The sequence below is a fragment of the Quercus suber genome, unplaced genomic scaffold, assembly GCF_002906115.3.
Source record: "Quercus suber isolate HL8 unplaced genomic scaffold, Cork oak 2.0 scaffold_68, whole genome shotgun sequence".
NCBI classification, from domain to species: domain Eukaryota; kingdom Viridiplantae; phylum Streptophyta; class Magnoliopsida; order Fagales; family Fagaceae; genus Quercus; species Quercus suber.
Genome location: NW_027069533.1, coordinates 1,155,156 through 1,177,682, shown reverse-complemented (window position 1 = coordinate 1,177,682; position 22,527 = coordinate 1,155,156). Strand labels below are relative to the sequence as shown.

Sequence of the window (22,527 nt, the reverse complement as noted above, 5' to 3'; positions counted from 1 at the left end):
AATTTGGGTTGATGATCTAAATGACAGTTTAGACATAATAGCATGTTCCTCTTCCATTTATTTCATGTCCACTTTGTTTTTCCCTTTACCTTTTTAAAATTAACAATTTTCTATCATAAATGGGGTACATGTTAAGCCGTTTATTCTAAAAAAAAAAAAAAAGGGTACACATTTCTCCTCTGTAATCAAACTTGCAGTGTTGGATAAGAAATAAAAGTTTTGAAAATTCGGTCCAATAGATGCAAGAACCCAAAATAAGGTTTGCTCTAAAATTCCTTTAAAAAAAAAGTATGCTCTAAAATTTCTTATGCAATTTTTAAATTAAATATGGCCTCTTAATTGAAAATATGAGAGTTGAAACTTTCAACCTATAAATTAGTTTCCTGAGTTCCACCACAATCATTTGACATTCACCAATTATCATAATATTACTCTTCTTATTACAATATGAGGACATTATGCCTTCTAGATTTACTTTTTTGGGTCTATATTCATTAACTAATTTGAAAAAGTTTTTCATCCATCTTCTATATCATTACCACTTTATCGGTGTATCCTTGCACATAATGATGATGATTTGAACATTTTTCACTAATCTCATATAAAAAGGATTGTTCAAAATGCCTACATGTAGGAACCTTTGGAATCACAATGGTTTAGGTAGATGTCATAGACTTAATTTTAAGAAGTCACTATATTAAGAGCAATTTTATATTTTTAATGAATTTAACTATACATGAATTGCGTTCATGTAGAATAAGTTTTTTGTTATCATTTTTTCAAGCTATAGTACCTTCAAGTATAACTGGATAGTTTTAATATTTATTTAATTATCTTGTGCATCGCATGGGTTACCGTTAGTGACTAATTTATTTAATTCGCAAAGAAACCAAACAATTAATTATAAAAAAAATAGTTAAAACATCACAACATTGTTTTTTTTTTTTTTTTTTTGGTTTTTACCCTATTATATTTTTAGTTTGTGTGAACAATATTAATAGTACGTCGAAAGTCTTGTAGATTTTAACTAGACAGTTGGAGATGAGGGTCAAAAATCTTTTACCTTAGTAACATAACTTGTGCAATATAAAAAAACTATAGACATTCTAATTTTGGTTAATCTCATAATATTTTGTCATATAAACTTTTGAAGCCTCATAATTTTACTTGTTATTATTCTATTTTCACTTATGAGGCAAAAGTAGTAATTTACTTAGTTCGCCAAAGAAACCAAACAATTAGAAGACGAATTGTTCCTATTCGAACCTATTTTTGATAGATAGGGTAGAATTTAAATCTTTAATGTTTGCTCCATGATAGTTGTACTTTATTATTAAGTTAAAACACTAATTGATTTTTGGTGTATATAAATAAAATTCAAACTCTAAATTTCTCATTCGACAAGAAGTTTTACAAGTTCAACTAATTAGAACCCACTATTTGACCTTATTTCATTCTTAATTTGAGTGAACAATATTAATAATATGTTAAGAGTTTTGTTGTTCAATGAGATAACTTGTTTTCCTTTATTAATAGAATTAATGTTTGAATAATTTATTCTTCACTATTATAAGTTATAACATCAAATTAATTATAAAAAATGTATTAATAATATACTGCAATATCCAAGGTAACTGTGAGATCTCTCATCCAAGACACACACACACACATCACAAGAAGTCACTTGGTTTAGTAGGTGCAAAGAAAAGGCAATAGTGTTATTTACCATCAGGTAATTAATGTCTGTAATTAATAAGAATCAACCGCTCCCATCAAAATGGTAGTTGCGTCCAACAATCCTAAAACTGAATCAATAGTAGTCAACTACTTTTAAAGAGTGAAAAAATTTAATCAAAGCATTCCTTGATGAGAACATGACATACATAGTAGAACATCTTTTAATTGAAAATTTGACTTTTAGTTAATAACTTTACACCTAACAACACTATGAGTATGAGTCACTACTTTTTTTTTGTTGGTACTATACTAATATTATATATACATATATATATATATATATATATGATACGTGAATACACGTCGATCACATTTTCTCTACTATGTTCAAAATTGCACAGTTCATATAATTGTTCAACTTTGCCTTCATATGACACATGTATGTACTGTTTGCTTATTTGGCCAAATGTTACAAATTTGGACTAAGGAAACCATTTTGGGTTGCATGCCTAATGTGTCCGGATACACATGTTACACATGATATTGGATATATATGTGATCTTTTTGCTTTTAAAATTTTAATTTTTTTTCACTTATTAACTACAATATTTTAAACCTCAATTTTTGAAGTATAAATATACTTTTGTTAACTTTTTTAACAATTAAAAAAAAATAAACCTCAAGGGATTGACTTAATGCTGTATAAGCCAAGAAACCAAACTATTCTCCCAAGGTAACTGATATTGGAGTTTCAATTCAATCTTTTAAGTTTCACTATTTTCATTTTTACTTCTATAACTTTCATTCATTTTTAATGTAGTCATTTCATCCACTTCTTTTCAATTTGCTCTATTAAGTTCATCTAAAACGATATTATTTTGAAAAGTGAAAATACTAAATTAACGGTGGTGAGATTAGATAGGACTAAACAGTAAACAAAACAACTAAATTGAACGTTACGCCACTAAAAAAATAAAATAAAATATTGAATTGAATATTAGATTAAATCAGAAGGTATAATAATATATAATATAATATTCTTCTTTAAAAAAAGAAAGAAAATATCATAAACAATAGAAAAAGAGAGTGGAATACGGAGACTCGTAAAAATTGGGTAAATGTCTCGTGGAATGGAAATCTGTTCCACTTTAATTCTTTATCAATGTGTAAAGTAAAGTAATGAATATTCGATCGAACTGGAGTCATATGTTAATTACAGTGAATATAATACTTGTGAAAGGGAATGAATGGAAATTTCCCATAAGTTGTTACTCACATTGACTTTTGATCAAACTTTAACCTAATACTTGAGCTGTTGTTTGACAAAGGGTGATCGCATTCGCATATATACCTGCCTAAATCAAAAGTGTAGTGTGAATCAGATATACCTCACATTAAAATCAAAGTGAAAAGCATTACAATAATATTGTTAATTTCCACTTAAACCCTGTTCTAGAATATTGCATGTTAATTGATATACATGCATGCATGCCGTCTACTCATAACAGCATCAGCATATTTCCAATAAGCTCAGGACAGAAAAACCGACAGTACGTACCGACATTCTCGATCCCCCCAATTTCTTATATGAAACTTCATAGCAGTTTCCTTGGGAAAAAGGTTTCTTATTGAAGCTTTACATTATTGAAAGTTTGAAATTACATGGGAAATATATAAATGACATTTTTCCAGAGAAAATTATTCCGTAGACACATGGAGAGTGGAGAATATTATAGGTTTTCCATGTGTTTCGGGTTGTCATTGATACCCACTTTTACTTTCATGACCATCTTGCATGCACACTTTCTGGATTCAACAACAAGACAAGTTATTTAAAGTAATAGAACAAAACCCTTTTGAATTCGGGAAATTGTTCCTTGTGCACCAAAAGGAAAGGGGGACAAAAGTTCTTAAAATATTAGAACTCATGTGAAATTAGATGGTTTGATGGACTGTTTCCACAAAGAAAATGGAGATAGAGGTGAATACTGACAGGAGCCAAAAATATTTTTCAAGAAGGATCATGATCAATTAATTGATATAAGAAATATTAGTATTGGCAACCTGTCTTGATGATTTATAGTTTACTGATAAGGCGATTTAAAGTTCTAAAGAAGTTTTATAGTCACTGTTTTAATTTCATTTAGATTTTGTGAGATCTTGGTTTTGTGATCATAAAAGCTGAGAATGATATCTAGAAATATTTGACTAAAGGTAGGCTGATAGAGACATTATTTGCAAGTACTGGGAAGTTCTTTGTAAAAAGAGTTATTATGTGAACACAACAAAAATATCACAACATTTTTACAATAGTTGAAGTATCATCCGATAGGTCAAAATTAAATTAAATAATAAAAAATTATATCAAAATCCACAACAACTAAAAATAAGAATTGCAAAAATATTTTGACATTTTGTTGTCTATAAACTTTTTCTTGTAAAAAATATTAAAAAAAATCCTAGGCAATAAAAGCTTTTTTTTTTTTTACTAAAATAATTGAGAAAATTTTATTGAACTTCTCCATCAAGATATTCGTTTTTTTTATATAAAAAAATTATAATTCAATAATTACAGTATTGAGAAGGGTAGAATTCAAACTATGGTTCTCCTAACAAACAAAAATATAACATATCACTAAAAATAACATGACTCTTGGTTTTTTCTCAATCTATTGACAACCATCTATTTTCCAAACATTTTGAGCATTCACATTAGTTTACTAAATATTTTAGCTAAAGTAACCCAAAAAATTCTACTTTTTTTAGTTTAGCTCTCTACATTTTTTGTATACATACATCTACCTCAATACTTAAAGTTGAATATGAGTATTATTTTCTAACATTCACATTTTTAATCCCAAATTCCACATTCACCGAGGACAACCAGCACACCCACTGGGGCAACCGCACAACCCAGCAAATGTCAAAATCCATCCGCAATTTTCTATAAAATTTTTCCTTTACTTCAGCTTTTTCTTTCTTTCTTTCAATCACATTGCAAAAATTCACAAAAGATTTAATTGACTTTCACTAGGAAAAACAAAATTTCCTAGAAAGCGTTCTTTCCTGTTCAAATAAAAATGGGTTTTTATATTTTATCATTGTTAAATTATGGTTTTTCACATAATATTTATATTAGATTTATTCTATGACAAAAGGTGTTGTAATTGCATTAATTTATTTCCTTGTATTTTGTAAAATTTATTGTAATAAGTTTAGTATTAAGTTTGTAAAGATTGGTCAAGACAGTGAAATTTGCGACTTGCTCACGAGTGGACGACCCGCGAAAGGTCACATGAAAAACACATGTTGAAAACTAAAGAGTCAAGTGTCAGGCTATATTTCATGGTCACTTCGCGACTTAGCTAACCCGCGAGTGACCCATAAAACTCTCTGCCTGGATGATTTTAAGTGTAACTCTTATTCCCTTCACGCATACTATATATACCCTCATTACCCACAAAACTAAAAAGAGGCTATTCAAAAGAATACCCTAGAAAGGTTTTTATAACACACCCACCTTGTTAAAGAGAGCTACTCATCCTCAAGAGAGAAATTCTTGTAATCTCTTCTCCTCCCCTCTCCAATTGTTATACCTTGAGAGGAGATTTGTACCCAAACACAACCCACACATATTCAGAGTATAGAGAGTGTTTTGGAACTTAGGAAGCATTGGGTATTTGCCAAAAAAAGCCGGTGAGAGTTGGCGAATGCAATCGGATGGTATTACGGGATCTGGGAAGCTAGTGAAGACAAGACTCCGAGAATTCCGTTGGTAGTTGGAGCTTGGAGGGTTTAAGTAATTTGGATAGATTAGATTTGGAGGGTTTTTTTGGTATCCTTGTACTCCAACTTATTCACTAGTGGAGCATTTTGACTTAGAGGGTCGTGGAGAGGTTTTTCGTCGAGTTCTTCGGTTTCCTCTTTGATAACATATCGCCGTGTTATCTTGAGTTTGCTATTTTTTTACCCACTGCCCTTTCCATTTTAGCATTACACTTATTTTTTCATCTATGCAATTGTTGAGAGCTTAGATTAATTATTTTGTTAATCACGTATATTCCAGATCAAGTCTATTTAGATTAAAATTAATCAAGCCATAATTAAGATTTGAGAGTCTAAACAAGCTATACTGTTTTACTCTATTTGAGCTTTCAATCATCTTAGGTCCCATGAAATTAATCGTTTGCATCTTCTATTATTTTCTCACATATCATACTGTAGCTACAATTTTAATGGTTCTTAGACAAGTAAATGACAATGGAAGACTAGTTGCATCTTCTTCACAACATTTTCTCTTATTCTTTCCTCAAGTGCAGCATCCCCCATCACGAGCCATACTAGTTTGCACAGAAAACCTAAATTGCAACCCAGGCAAAACCCAAAATCACAATTCAGCCATTGTCGCCCACCACGATTTGTGATCCAACCACGATTTGTGATCCAACCACCATTTTCCACCACCCAAACCTATCTACTACTGCTTATTATCTATGTGGATGTGAGAGAGAGAGAGAGAGAGAGAGAGAGAGAGAGAGAGAGAGAGAGAGAGAGAGAGAGAGAGGTGTGCATTAAAGGGAAAATTCTTAGGGAGTATTCCCGAAGTACTGAGAAATTGTACTCCATCCTCTCATGAATTTAATGAGTGGACCCACTATGAATGTGAAAAGAGGGAACATCATTTTCTGTACTTCAAGAGTACCTAAAAATTACTCGCACGATTTGTGATCCAACCACCATTTTCCACCACCCAAACCTATCTACTACTGCTTATTATCTATGTGGATGAGTGCATGAGAGAGAGAGAGAGAGAGAGAGAGAGAGAGAGGTGTGTGCATTAAAGGGAAAATTCTTAGGGAGTATTCCCGGAGTACTGAGAAATTGTACTCCATCCTCTCATGAATTTAATGAGTGGACCCACTATGAATGTGAAAAGCAGAAACATCATTTTCTGTACTTCGAGAGTACCTAAAAATTACTCGCATGAAAGAGAGAAAAGAGATGTGAGAGTTGAACCAAGAGAAAGAATTAGGTGAAAAAATGAATAAAAAAATTTATTTTTTGATGTAGTGATGAAGAAGACTCGTTCATTGTAGCGAGATAATATTCTTACGTTAGTTTTCTACACTAGTTTATTGAGGCTGATATACACACCTTTTAAGTGGGTTTAGCTAAATATTTGGCTAAATACTAGTTTGAAAAGGCTAATGTATTCAGGAGTCTATAAAAAAACCCATCTTACACTCTAAAAACCTTTTTTTTTACCACATCATTTTACAATTCACCCAACATCACATTTATTATTTATTATTCTATTTATTTATTCATTCATTCATTTCTCTTTCTCTTTCTCTCAAACCCACACATCTAGCCAAAAAATCCAACATTCACTCTACAAACTACCCACCTCTCTCTTCCTTTCAAACTAACATAATTGGCAAAAAAATCCAATTATCCACTCCACAATAAGCCAAGCTGCACCGCCATAGCCACCCACCACCACCACACATAAAACACAACCCACCAAATGACCCACATAACCCACTGCCACCACCACCACCAATCTAAACACAACCCATTGCCACCACATCAAAATCCCACCACCACCACAGCAAAAAGGAACCCACAAAACTAGCAAAAATGCTGGAATAGCCCCAATTTTTTGTAGTGAACCTTGCAACTCAATTGATACATTTTAAAATTTTCAACAGAAACATTTAAGATTTAAATCTACCTGCCTAAACTGCTGAATTATAAAATTAAAAAAAAAAAAATGTTTGATGGTCTAAACACAACTAACCAAAAGATGTGAAGATAGTAATAAAATATTTATACCATGATTTAATTTGCATAGTTGATCATTTTTTTTTTTTATATACAAGATAGAAATTTTACTCTAACATAATCTAAGTATATATGTGTGTGAAAACTCCCTCTTGAAGACTTGAACCCCGTCACTTTCCTCCCATACCTTACAAGTACTAATACTTGTGGAATGACCATCGCACTAAGGGTGTGCGGTGGTCGCATAGTTGATCATTAATACTTAAAAGTTAATTTTTTACATTAATGAAAATATGATCTTATTAATCAGTTGAATGATTATATAAAGGTAGAAGCTCACTTCATTTTTCCAACAACCAACATCTATTCTTGGTTCTCCTATCCTTGTTTTTTTTTTTTTTTTTTTTTTTGTAGAATCATTTATCCTTGTTACCTTCCTTAAAAGTTACAATGGCTTTTGAGTGGAATTGTGGTGTGTCTTTGTGTTAGAACCCTTTCCCTCTCCCTTTGTGTGTTGTGTGTGTGTGTTTGTTTCTCAAAAAAGAATGGATAATTTTCCCACATTGCTTAAGAGAGTGTATTGTGTATAGTATAACTTGCCCCACCCTCTCCTAAAAGTTACCGTGCCTTTTGAGTGAAGTTGTGATGTGCCTTTGTGTTAGAACCCCTTTCCCTCTCCCTTTTGTGTGTGTGTGTGTGTGTGTGTGTGTGTGTTGTTTCTCAAAATAAGAATGGGTAATTGTCCCACATTGCTTAAGAAAGTGTGATGTGTGTAGTATAACTTGCACCACTCTCCCTTAAAAGTTATCATGGCTTTTAAGTGGAGTTGTGGTATGCTTTTGTGTTAGAACCCTTTTCCTCTCCCTTGTGTGTGTCTGTGTGTGTTTGTTTCTCAAAAAAGAAAAAGAAAATATTAAGATACTTATAAATGTAATAAATAAGAGAGAGACAAAAATGCTAGTATTAATTCGATGAGATAAGTTGGAAAGCAATAAATACTAGCATTTTTTCTACAATTAGAAAGCAATAAATAAGAAAAGAGAGAATGCTAGTATTAATTAGGTAATAAGGTGGAAAGCAATCATATTTAATGTTGTTTTTTTTAATCATCAGATCTTTTAGAAATCTACAATCTAAAAAATGTGTAACTTGAACCCCTCTCTCTCTCTCTCTCTCTCTCTCTCTCTCTCTCTCTCTCTATATATATATATATATATATAGGTTGGGTTTAAATTATACTTGGTGTAACTTTAAACAATATTACACTACTCAACATTTTTTAATTAGATGCGAATTTTGAAAAATCCACCTTTAGATTATATTATCTTCGTATATTCTCCATGCTTGCAAAATTTAAAAATGATCAAAGATCAATGGCAATGTCATCAATCAATTGTTTAAATTCGATTTTTTGTAATTTAAAATAATGCATAAAAGATGAGTTTATGAATCGAATGATAAATTACATTCAATTGGCATGAAAATTGGCATGCATGTGAAGAACATATAGAACATGTAATTCAACGGTGAGATTCTCAAAATATGAATTTTATAATAAATTATTGGATGGTGTAACATTGTTTAGAGCTACATCAGATGTAACTTGAACCTAAACCTATATATATATATATATACACACACACACTAATTACATAATAATGACATATGACATCTTTTGTTAATCTAACGGTCCATACAAGAATGTTTAGCATGATGTCTCCTCTACCATTCCTTTAATTTCTTTTAGTTTTTACCTATTATTAATGAGATGGGTTCAAGTTATACCTGGTGTGACTTGACAAGAGTTACACCATTTGTAGACCGTAGATTTATAATTGATCTAATGGTTAAAAAATAGCATTAAATGCTAATTGACTTACACCTCATTCATTTAATTATTAGCAATTTTGTTTCTCTCTCCTTATTTATTATTTAAAACCTTTGACATATATTCCTTTTTTTGCCAATGACTTTTAAAAAATCGAACGCAAAAAATAAAATATAGATAATAGTTATAGCACTCTATTTTTGTCTAAAATGTTTTTCCCGGTATTTGATTTTGACTCAATCCAACTAGGTGATTGATCTAACCCAATCCATTCATAAAGTCTTTATTATAAAATTTTTAACTTATTTTTAACATGTGTTTATATATTTAAGTTATATTAAACTTTGTATATTATAGATTAAAATACTAAGAGTATTTTATTAAAAAATATATTAATGCATTGTCATCAACTTAACAAATAATTTCAAATATAAATGTTTTTTTTTTTTTTGAGAAGAAAAAAAAATATTGCAAATATATTTGTAAAGTCACTAGCAATAAAAGGAATATATGTAAAAGGTTTTAAATAATAAATAAGGAGAGAGAAAAAAATTGCTATTAATTAAGTGAATGAGGTGTAAATCAATTAGCATTTAATGCTAATTTTTTAACCGTTAGATTAATTACAAATCTACGGTCTACAAATGGTGTAACTCTTGTCAAGTTACAACAGGTGTAACTTGAACTCATCTCATTATTAATTTACTACTTCAATCTTCTCAAAAAAAAAAAAATTTATTACTTCAAAATAATTAGTTACAGACTTACACGTATTAGATTACACGTCCTTTTGTTTTGTTTTTTTGTTTTTTTAGAAAATGCTAACGACTGCCCTTAGGGCATTGATTAATAATCCATTTTAGAAAAATTTTGATACCACTTTTATAAGAAATAAAAAAATCTGTCAAAATATTAATTACTTTTTTTTTTTCATTTCCCATAAAAACTTTATTTAAATGGATTATTAACCAATGCCTTAAAGGTACTCGTTAGCGTTTTCTTTTTCTTTTCTTTTTTAATAAGGAATATATAATGGAAGCAGAACTACATAGCCCTAGGGCCAATATTAGAACATAATTTATTACATCTGAGAGCAGTGAGGTCATATAAATAAGTGAGGACAACTCCACATGAGGAGTGTCTAAAATAACAAAAGGCTGCTGGAAATGAAGTGACATTCTTGCAATTTGGTCAGCACATGCATTTGCTTCTCTAAAGCAGTTAGCTTCCACCTGGGGATCTGGTTCATTAAGTTCCTCCAATCATCAACCAAAGGGCATAATTAGCAAGGAAGGCACTGTTTCTGTTCAGGAGGTGCACCACTGATTTAGCATCAAGTTCTATCTCTATTTCAGGCATTTGGAGTTGAATGCATAGGGAAAGGCCATTCCTTACAGCCCAAAGCTTAACATGTAAGCTGTTTGCCCATCTTATAGCCCTGCAGAACCCTTTAATCCATCTGCCGTGGTGATTCCTAAGGAGTCCACCACCCTCTGCCAGACCAGGACAACCTAAGGCAGAGATTACTGTAGTCATTAGATCAACCTTTCATTATTTGTTTTGAAATTCATTTGCACTTGGTGTTTTATGCTTTGCAACTCATGGCTATTCTTTTTTTTTTTTGGCATTAGTGCAACTCATGACTGCTCGTTTCTTTTTGCTTTTGGTTTTTAATTCTTTGTGTAAATAAAACAAAGCCTTGAAAATTAGAAAAATAAGCAGTTCCCATTGTCTTCTGCTGTTATTTTGTATTGGCCTTGAAATCAAGCATCAACTCTCTCTCTCTCTCTCTTCTCTCTCTCTTTAAAATCCAATTCATCAATACATTTTTTTGTTGGTGGATTGCTTATATGAGCTATTGGGTTAAGATAATTTGACCCCGCTTAATTAATTCAATTACCCATGTTGATTAATTAGGTTAAATTGCATGCAAATTGTAGAGACAGCAACAAATCACCAAAAATACTGAATGCAGCAGAAAATAAATTTGAAATGGTGATTTGTTGACAAATGGGGAAAACTTCTTGCAAGGAAAAAACTCCACCAAGTGATTTTAAGGTCACCACTCCCAAGTATACACTAATCAACAATCAAGCGGTTATAAGTATAAGAAATCTTACCACTACCTTGGCCTATCCCAAAATACCAACTTACAGTTGAACCTTTGCTCCAATACCCAATGGGACTTGATCTTGTAGTAGCCTTCTTTCCTTTGTTGCACAAATTTTCAATCTGTGACTAATCTTTTTGCATGGATTCTAGTATGTAACTAACTCCAGCAACTTGAATGATTGTTGTTGGCTGTCATCAACAATGAAGATCAAGAAGCAATTAGTTTCAAAACCTATAGCGCACAAATGTAGTAGCTTCTCACAGAGAAAAATAAACTCTTGGTCTCTGTATCCGTGTGTGACAACTCTTAAAATAAATCTTATATATGTCTAGGGTTGTGAGAAAAGAAACCCTAAACAAATAATCAACATGGGCTAAAATTTAGATTTGAAAATTTTGAATTTGTAAAGCTCAATAGATCAAGCTTGTGTCGAGGTTGTGTCGAGCAGCCTATTAAATTTCGATAGCAGATTCTATCAAGCAATCTGTCGAGTTTCAGTAAAACAGTTTTTCTTCACTGTTTCTTTGATCAATCTTCATGTCTTTAATACAATCACTTAATATATATCAAACCCAACTTAGATCTACCCAATTTATAAGTAAAGCGCTTTTGTCAAAAGATTAGTAAATTACATCTTTCTCAAAGTGTTTGACGAAATGGTTTAGGCTTGGCTTTGAAAAGAATACATTAATTAACAAATGTTATACCGCATCAGTGGCTAAAATTGTGCCATAACCTTATGATGAAAGTGATCATTATCCTCATCGTGAAAGTGAAGAGGAAGATGATCTCCAATTGCTCCACAAAGAGTTTTTTTGTTTTCGTTTTTTGTTTTTTGTTTTTTTTTTGTTTTTTAAATATCTATTATTCAAAGTTCTTTCTTTCGTACGTGTTTACCTATTTGTCTTTGCAATGTTGTCCTTTTTATTATTAAGTTTCATGCCTTTGCTCAATCAAAGAAATTAGAGTGCAGATTGGAATTCATTAAACAAAATCAAAGTGGAACTTTTTTAGTGATCATGCTCAGGTACAAAATTTGTACTATTTAGTTATTGATGCTATCTGCATGATGTTTACTTTTTATTTTTGTTGGTTTACCAAATTTCCATTGTAGTAGCAGTCCCTAGTTTATTAAAATTTTGCTTTCTATATGCACACAAATTATGTATGAGAAAGAAATGAATGGTTATTGGTTGATTTTACTCATTGGTTTATTATTGGTTACACCATGGAAAGTTGTATATAAAATATCTAATTATACACACGTATTCTGAAAAGAATTATACATCTTTCAAAAGACTTAAAATCCTATCTTCGATTAGTCATTATCATTTGAATTATTATATTATATTCTGTGGGGGGAAAAGGGCCCAATCCGACATAATGGCCGAGAGCCCATATGAGAGCTATTCTGCGACCGAGAAGAAGGAGATGGTAAGGCAGGGCCCATCTGGAAGTGGGACCCTCAGAGGAAGAATGATTACAATATGAAGAGGACATCTTCTGTCCGAAGAGGTTATATCCTCTGACACGAATAGTATAGATCAATTGAGCGTATAAAAGGTCAAAATGATCTTTCGAGGACTCCACCTGATCAAGATAAGCTCTGAGTGCACTGAGAGACGATAAGGATGAAGAAATATCTAAAGGAAAGCTGCTACCACCGTATTTAATGTTCTGCAGCAACTTTTCTGGCCGCATTTATGTGGAGAAGACCCTTGAACAGTGTATCCTCACCTACCACCACTCACACAGAGCTAAAGAAGATGCTTGATGTGACACATACTAAAGTAGACTCACGGATGAGGTACAAGTGGACGATGGAGATGAAGAGAGGGGAGGTTATATAAAGGAAAGAAGCTCTTAACGTAAGGGGGGGAGAAAAAACAGAAGAAGAGAGAACTTGACTATAACCCTAAGATCTGTGTTCATCAGATAATCAATAATATAGCTCTTCGATATTCACTCTTTGCGTGTAGATTCATGTTAGCTTGTGCTTGAAAGTTGTGATTCGTTATTGTTAATCACATACTTAACCTAGCTCTTTCACCCATACTCTACAAATTAATTGTTTTGGGCTTGGGCACAAATCCCAACCTTACATATTCCATGAGACAACAATGGTGAAACCAATTAATTTCTTCCATAAATACGTTTGGTAGTCCAAATAATAATAATAATAATAATAATAGTAATAGTAATTACGTAAAAATATAAAATCTATTTTTTTTTTGGTAGTTCAAGTAAAAAAAAAAATTATTTACAATGAAACTAGAAATGTGTAATTATTTTTTAAATGTGAAATATGAGGTTACATGAATTGACGACACACATGCTTTTTTCAAACCATCTTGCTTTCCTTGATTATAATATTTTTAAAAATAAATCCTTGATTATAATTATGTTTTAGTTATTTACAATTGTTACTTCTACTTATTTTTATTTTTATTATAATAATAATGATGATGATGATGATGATTGTAGGTCACAGAATTTAGCCCCGAGGAGCTCACCTTAGAACTCTACAATAACAGTTTACACAAATTAAATATAAATAAACAACAAGGAATAAACACTCTATAATGGAAACACAAACAATGGATTTCTCTGACCATTCCTCTAACAATTACAACTATAGGTGTTAATATAGGAAACTATATTGTTCCCGTGGTGACATCCTTGGTGTTACTCTTTTTCTCTTTCTATTTCCTCCCCAAGTAGATTTTTCTANAAAAAAAAAAGAAAAAAAAAAAAAAGCTCTCTCACTAGTTCATCCTCTTTCTATTTCTTCCATTTGATTCATCTCTCTCCCTTGTCGCCGACTCTAATCTCTCTCTCCTTATCTCTATAAAATTTCCCTTGTTTTATTTGGTTGATATGACTATTGTATGGGTTTTGATTTAAGGTTTGGGGCTGATTTTGAAAATCCTAAATAGAAGCTAAGGATAGAAGATAGGCTAAGGTATTTGAATTCAAATAAATTATAACAATTAGAATCAAATCTACTATAGTCATGGCCTTGGTAGTGGAATGGTAATTGACAAATTGAAGTTTGGAATAGGAGATTGGCAATTGGGAGAAAGAAGAAGAAGAAGAGAGTGAGAGTAGTTGGTTCACGTGGGAGTTTTCTGTCTCTTTAAATAAAAAATAGTTTATTCACTATTCATATCAGAATAAGTACAACTAAAAAAAAAAAACACATACTCATACCAAATACACATTTATGTTTTTTCACATTTTAAAATATGTTAGTTTAAACATGATATCAAACATATTTTTTGTATTATGAATACTTTAAGCACGTGTTTTCAAAAACACTTTTTAAACAACAGTTTTCACATCATTTTGAATAACAATACTTGAAAACCGCTACCAAACAAGCCCTTACAATAAGTTCATTTCTTACATTTTAGCTATAACACCGCTCTCTCTTCTTTCTATCCAAAACTCATCTAATAAACCTTAAAAGTTTTTCTCATAATTTTTTAATTTCCTCACAAAAACTTAGATCTCTCATACTCACACACAAACAAATCAAGATTGATGTTGGAGCATCAATTTTGTCTCTCTCTCTCTCTCTCTCTCTCTCTCTCTCTCTCTCTCTCTCCTTTGCAATTAGCCAAAAGAAAAGAATGCAAGTAGCCTAATTTCACATCATTATAAAATAAAAATAAAAATACAATTAATATCCCAAACAAAGATGTTTTATGTCTCAAATAATACAAATTGAGTCTAAAACATAGCATGTTAAATTATCAAAAAAAAGGAAGAAAAAGAAATGAATTTAAGCCTGGAATGGATCCAATTAAAGGCAGAGACCTAAAGTACCATGAGTGATTGTCATTAGGATCATTAAGTAAGCCCTGAGTAAAACCAAATTTATAATTTACATTTAATATAACTTCATCTTAAAGTACCAAACCTGTTCCTCAGCACGTGCTTGTCTAATAGGTTGTTATTATGTGTGCATTTGGGATGAGCCAAATTTTTTAGCTTATCTCCACTTTCAGCTTATTTTTGTTACTATTCATGGGTCTCACTACATTTTTTGATACTATTCATGGGTCCCACTATATTATTCAGCTTATTTTTTAACATTTTTCTATACTTTCAGCAAAAAGTTTTGCAGTTTTAGGTAAATAAGTTATTCCAAACGGACACTATAAGAGAAAGTTAGGAATGGAAGGGGAAGTATCTTACATTTAGGGAGATATAAAAGTATTATTACATTTATAAGCTTATTAACCTTGAGGGAAATAAAAAAAGAATGGCATAATCACCGATAACTATGAACCTGGATTACATCCAAAACTAAAGAAACAATGGAACAGGAAATTGTGAAGCTATGTAGGTTTAGTTAAGTGTATCAAGTAGGGAGAGAAAACAAAGATGACGACTTTTCAACATGAACTTTGCTAGAGCCTCTAGAAATGGATTTTTATTGGGTACTAAAGAATTCCTTTTTTTATTTTATTTTGATCTAAACAAACCTTGTTTGATTTTTCTCTTAAAAAATAAAAACATTTTTTTTTCTAAAATCTAAATCAATCCCAATATTTTTTACTTTTAAGTTTTCCCCTACTTATTATGGGCCAAGGCAACTTGAGCATGGTCTTCCTTGCCACCTTTGGGCAAGGTGGCAGTGACTTTGGCTTGCTTTTCCTTTTCCATAGGCATGTATTCAGTGAGGTAGTCACAAATATTGGCTTTCGATTTCACTGAAATTGGTGAATATCATTGAAAATGTTCTTGTGATGGACATTGATAAATTCCTGTGTAGGGACTGGGTTTAAGCACTTCTACTGTTGAGTGAGTGGACTTAAGCCCAGCTAGCCTAATACAATGAATTTGTAGAGAGCGGGTTCAAGAATTAGGCCCTAGTGAGGGATACAATAACTGAGCATGGATGTACAAGGATTAAACGGCATGAACTTGGATTGAAATGTGCAATGGTGCTCCTCGACCCTCCTCCGGGGAGCTTGAAATTCTTTTATTCCTCTAGTGAATGATTACAAAGATTTCAGTGATGATCCAGAAAGCTATAGTGCTCTATCTTTCTACCGGCCTTTCTCCCTTTCTTCTCCTTTTTTCCCCCCCTCTCTCAAGAGGGACCCCTTACATTATATACCCCCCTTACAACTGATCTTAGCCCTCCATTTGTTGATCAAGCAAGTCACTACTTGAGTGTTTGTCACATCAGCCGCCTTCCCATTCTTTCTGTGGTTTGCAGTAACCAAGGCTACATCATTCAGAGGTCATTTCTTCATTAATGTGGCCAGAACGTTAGTTGTGGGCATTTAATGTGGAGGTGACAGTTTGTCTTAGACTTGCTCCTCTACCGTGCCTCCATGGCTGACACGTTGTGCTTGTTCCTTCTCTTTAGATGCCTGGGAAGGTTGCTTTTGGTGGGCCCTTACTTCCATCTCCCTTGGTCTTGGTAGGTCGAGGACACGGTCATTCTTGGTAAGGCTTCTGGGCAATTTGGACTTTCACACTTCATCCTCGGGCATTGCTTTACCCTTGGCATGGGCCTTGGGCTTGGTACGAAGTGGGCCGAGGTTGCTAAATTCTCTGTCCCCATAATAGCCCCTCAGAATACTACAGTTCGAGTCCTTGGGCGGAAAGGAGGATTTTGACATCCTCGGGCCGTCATGACGGCTTGTCACATCTTATCCCCCATCAGTGCCAGTCTTTTCGTCTGTCCAAGGCACGTCCCTAGCGCTTTGGTATGTGGAGTGCACCCTCATTTAATTCTGGCGGCTCTGTGCTTCCCACGTTCAATGACGTGATGCCAATCCAACGGCTGGGCTTCTCCCAACTTTATAGGCGGGGAAACTCGCACGATTATCCTTAATTAGGGGTATAAATATCCGTTTGATCCGATTGGCCTCTTTACTTTTGCACTCAAGGGTTCTTGTGCACATTCATTGAATTCGGTCAGATCTCCAACTGCACTCATGCCTTTTTCAGTAAGTCTTCCTTTCTCTCTCTAGTTCAAACTTTCTCTCTAAGTCTTTTCTTTCCTATGCCCTTTCTTGAGTCTCTTAGCCGTTGTTAGGGATGGGTAGATTTAAGAAGTTAGTTGAGTTTGAAGAGGTGATGGAAAAATTTATCGCCGATTATAGGATACCCAACAATATGGGCTTGAGGTACTATGTGGAAGGGGAATGGCACATTCAGAGGGAAGAGGGTGAGGTTGTGATTCCTAAATCTTCTGTCCCACTTTTCCTGCTCCACTCTATACTCCACCAATAAATACTTGCCACGTGATACTATTAATTAATAACTGTAGGATTAATAAGTCAATAATGATAATATTTAATTAATTAGGTGAACACGTGGCAAGTATTTATTGGTGGAGTATAGAGTGGAGCAGGAAAAGTGGGACAGAAGATTTGGACTCATCATGTTTGAGCTTTACTCATTTGCTAAATAAACAAAAATAAATAAGCTTTATCTTGAGTTGGGTCCGATCTTCATTGGGAATTCCAACAAGCAAATGCGTCTGTTCCAGTCAATTGCTTCAGTGGAGCGTAGATAGTATCTAATAGTTTTAGTTTATAGATAACTGATTCGATGCAACCCTCACATCTATAAGGAAAATGCTTAACAATTTTATTATAAAATACATACAAATTGACTTAACAATAAATATTATTGATATCACATCATCAATATAATAAATAAATTTCTCAGTATCTTCTTTTCATCTTTTGTTTTGTATTTTAGAAGTTGACGTTATTATTTAGCAGTAAAATTTGCTGTATCTTGGATTAAGACGTTTTGCAAGTTATGTAATTTGATGCCAAGTTTTAACTGTAACACTTCTTTTATATGCGTGAGCTCTAATCCAGCTCAGAAAATGTAATAGATGAGATTTAAGCAAATACATTTGCATGAAAATATTGGAGTGTGCCAGCTATCTCATTTTCTTTGGGGGCATCATCTGGCTCATTTCAGCAATCCAAAAATACATGTCCACAATTTGGGATATAGCCGAAGAAGAACAATATCAGAACAAGCTAGAGACTAGTTTATCAATTGGCTTTTGCTCACTTAGGGGGAATGCTAGTAAACCAATACACACACACACACACACACACACTGACACACACTAGTACTGCCTATACAATGTGAAAACTAGAAGACCTGTTATATCTGTATCTATTTATGGCAGTGCAATTGTGCAAATGCTGGAGCTATTTCCATCCCTGCCAATGATTTTGCCGCTGGCATTTGATAATGTAAGGCTTTCAGATTGATACTGGGGCTTAACACTTAAAATTGCCCTCAATTTCTGTGGCTATTCACTAAGAAAATAAGACGTGGGTGCTATTTGAAAATCAATTCTGTTGTTGGAACTGATTTGATACATTAAATTGATGGATTGTATACTCTGACAATTGGAATTGGGTCTGATCAAGTTTTGCTACAGCTATTGTGATTTTAATTCCATGTCTTAAATTAATTTGTTGGAACTTGCATGTTGGGATTTTATGAACCAGGTAATGGGGTTGGCAAGAAAGAGTTGGAAATGAAGTTAATTTGATAAACTTGTATGTCCAATTTATGTATTGTCGTAACGAAAGATAATTGAACTTAGTTGCACCTTAAATGCGTTGGTCTGTACTATCTAGGTTGTGCTGAGAAAGTAATGACACCTTGCTATAGAAGTTCCATGATGGGTGGAACTATTTTCTCTTTTATTTGGCGACCTTTTGTCCACCCCTCCAACTCCCTCCCTTTAAACATAGGGCTAGTTCTTACTCTTGAGATTAAATGGTTTGACCTAAGATTTGCATATGCGAAAGCGGGATATAGTATATTACACAAGATTTTAAAGGAATGGACTCAGATATGAAAATTGCAGAATAGCTATGTTAGACTCCCAATTCAAATGGCCTACCATTTGGTTCAATGCTTTGGGGGGTTTTTCATAGATGGTGAGTGTTCAGGATGTAAGGGAATCACAATAAGGACTCTAACTAAACTGAGAGAGAGAGAGAGAGTTTGGTCCCTCGGAATTGTTTGGGGAACTTGCAGATGCAAACATAATTCCTAGATCAGGGACGTTGATCTCTGATCCTCTGAAGATTAAATTAGAAGACTCGTTCAAGTGAGAGTAATGAATACCTTGCTTGGTTTGGTCTTTACTACTCGGATCACATTACAAAGGAATACCTTGGCCTGTCCAGTATTGTATGTAGTGCCTTTCCAAATAAAGGAATGGTCTAAGTTATGGACATTGAAGACACGAGAGAGGCTTTTAAGTAGCTTAATTTTATGGAAGCTTTTGTGGAGTTCGTGTCATTTAAAGATCTTTTGCTACAATGGTATGAAGTGGGAGAGACCAATTGCCTGTTGTGTAGACACAAAAAAGAAACTTTGTTGTCCATTTTTTGTCAATGTCCTATACAATATTGTTGTGGGAAAAATTCTCAGCGGCCACTAAGATTAAACAAGCTTAACCTCCAAACTGTCTCCTAGTGAAATTCAACTATTTTTCATCCCAAGTCGGCACTCAGGTCACAGGTGTAGATATTAAAGAGCAATCTAACTTTCCAATGTTTGCTGCTATACTTTGTGACAGGATTTGGTTGATGAGAAACAGAGTGAAGCATAAAAATGAGAAGGTTGATCCTTCCAAAATATTTGCAGAAATTAAATCAAGATAAAATGAACTGAATTCAAATTCTTGTTGCATACATATTCTTATTCAATAAAGTGGAAAAGTGAAAGAATTTGTCTTTGATGATAGTAAAAAGAAACAACATTTAATGCTGCCAAACTGAATGATTTATATTCTTCTAAACGAGAAGAATAATTATTCCCCCAAAAAAAAAAAAAAAAATCATAAAACACCAAAGAATAAGGGGGTCAATATCATAAAGTTGTTGTTACTTGTTATTGGTAATGAATGCTATACTCAAGGCTTGGAAGCAAGACCAGCCTTAAGAGCCTGAATGGTAGCAATATCAGTCTTGAAGGATTTAGCCAAGATACTGTTGTCAATGCCAGTAGCGAACAAAGTGTTGGGAAGTGAAACTGTTCCAGCATTTGCACTCCCAAAAGCTGAAATCGCAAGAGCAGGTTCTTGCGGATCAGCATTGTATTGAAAATGCACGAGTCCCTTAGGAAACACAAAGATACCACCTATTTGTAGTGTCTGAGTAAAGAGCTTGTTGGTTTTATCAACAAACCCCGACTTGAAGGGTACCTCGAATCAGGAAAAGGAGCCCAGAAGCACGAGGATGAATGTGGGGTGGGTTAGGGGTGCCAGCTGGGAATTGAAGTACAGCATAAGAAACACTCTGTCCGTTGAGAGCTGGGAACTCGGCCAAACTTATTTTTGAGACTTTGAAGGTAGTGGTAAGGGCAAGGAAACGCATGCCAGTAAACGTGAAGAAACTTGCATCAATTGTGGTGACATTAGCGGGGACTATGAAGTCAGAGAGGATGTCTGGGTCTCCAGCTCTTGCCATTTGGATGATGGCAAATGAAGAAATTAGAAGTGAGAAGAATTTCATGGTGACAGTTTTAGAGGCCACGGAATTAGAGAACTTGAGGTATAGGGAATGGAAAAGCTAATACGGTACTTTGATGATGGTTATTGTGCTGGAGTGAGGTCCTTATTCATAGTAGAGAGGCCAGTATTTATAAGGTGTTTTCGGTATAGAAGCTTAAGGAGAGGCCATTGTGTTTGTACTCCTTCTGCAGGCCTTTGCATGACAAAAAATCGATGAAAGCTACAAAGTCATTCTTCTTGTACCTGTAGTTTTTTATTTTTTATTTTTGGCCATGTGATTTGGCTGTCAAAAGAAATCAAGAAAATATTTTTTGATGAATAATAGACCAAATGTATATGATCTGCCATTCGTTAAAGCTAGTTTCTTAATTTAGCATAGATTTTGCTGAAGTTAAGTTCATGGTGAGGATTGGGCCTGCATTTGAAATTTGAGGAATATTTTCAGTTATAGAACAAGGTCAAGTAGAAATTGGATTCATCATGGCTTTTTATTTATTTATTTTATATAAGTACTTCGCATCATAGCAGCTAAAAGATAAACGCATACGATCAATCTTGCTGTTTAATATTGTTGACGCTGTCCAACATTTCCATGTAATTGAATTGCTTAAATTTCACCAAATCAACTTCTTTAGCAATGTGTTAGGCCATTTTGTAGCGGTACTTTGAGTTAAGTAATGTGTTTGAGCTCGGTAAGAGTGTGTAATTAAAGTGTGTGTGTGTTTAGCAGTTAATTTGTTTCTAAAAAAAAAATAAGGCACAACCATATGATAGTGGTATGAAAATTAAAGGGTTAAATACAGTGTTGGTTCCAAAATTCCATTAGCGGTTTTAGTCCTCGAAATTTAAAGTTATAAAATTCCAATTTTGCAACCTAACATAACAAGGTTATGATTGTTATTTGAACCGTTAGATGAATGAGAACTTAATTATTAATACCATCAAAGCTCCTAATGATCAAAAAGACACCTCAGGTGAGAAGATCAACCACTGAATCAAGAGATCAAGTCACACCATATTTTTGCCTATAATAAGCATTCTTGAAACTAAGATTAATCACAGGTGATTATGACTAATTAATTATAATTGGTTCTAAAAAAAGTAATTACATGTCAAAATCTCATTGGTTTAAGCTTAAAGATAGAGTGTACAAAAATGCACAGGATAATTCTAGTGTATAATTATGGTTTTTGGATACTTAGTTTATTACAATCTCATAAAAAGGGATGGTTAATAAATTTTTAAACCCTACAAGATCCCCTAGCAAAATATAATCATTAAGTGGATAAATATCTTCTTTAAACTCATAATTTTCCCACAACTAATCAAAAAATCAAGTGGCCTAGAGGTCAAAGTGTCAATCATCACTCTGACCCCCAAGTAGTATGCCAAGGGTCTTGTAATTTAATTGACACCCCTTATGCAAAAAGTACTTGGGACTCTAGGGGGGGAGGGGGGGAATGTTTGAACTATGGAGTAAGCAGCATACTATAACTATTTTTTTTTTTTTTTTTAAACCTCAAATTTTCAAGAAACTTGCTTTTTCTGATATCTACTTTTATCCTACCATGGAAGAAATATGAGTTGTGATAACTATGA

At 33.2% G+C, this 22,527-nt stretch overlaps 1 pseudogene; it reads right to left on the bottom strand.

Annotated features, from left to right (window-relative positions):
- Positions 1–20,328: 20,328 nt before the first annotated feature.
- On the bottom strand, positions 20,329–20,884 carry LOC112037119 (germin-like protein 9-3; annotated as a pseudogene).
- Positions 20,885–22,527: the final 1,643 nt, after the last annotated feature.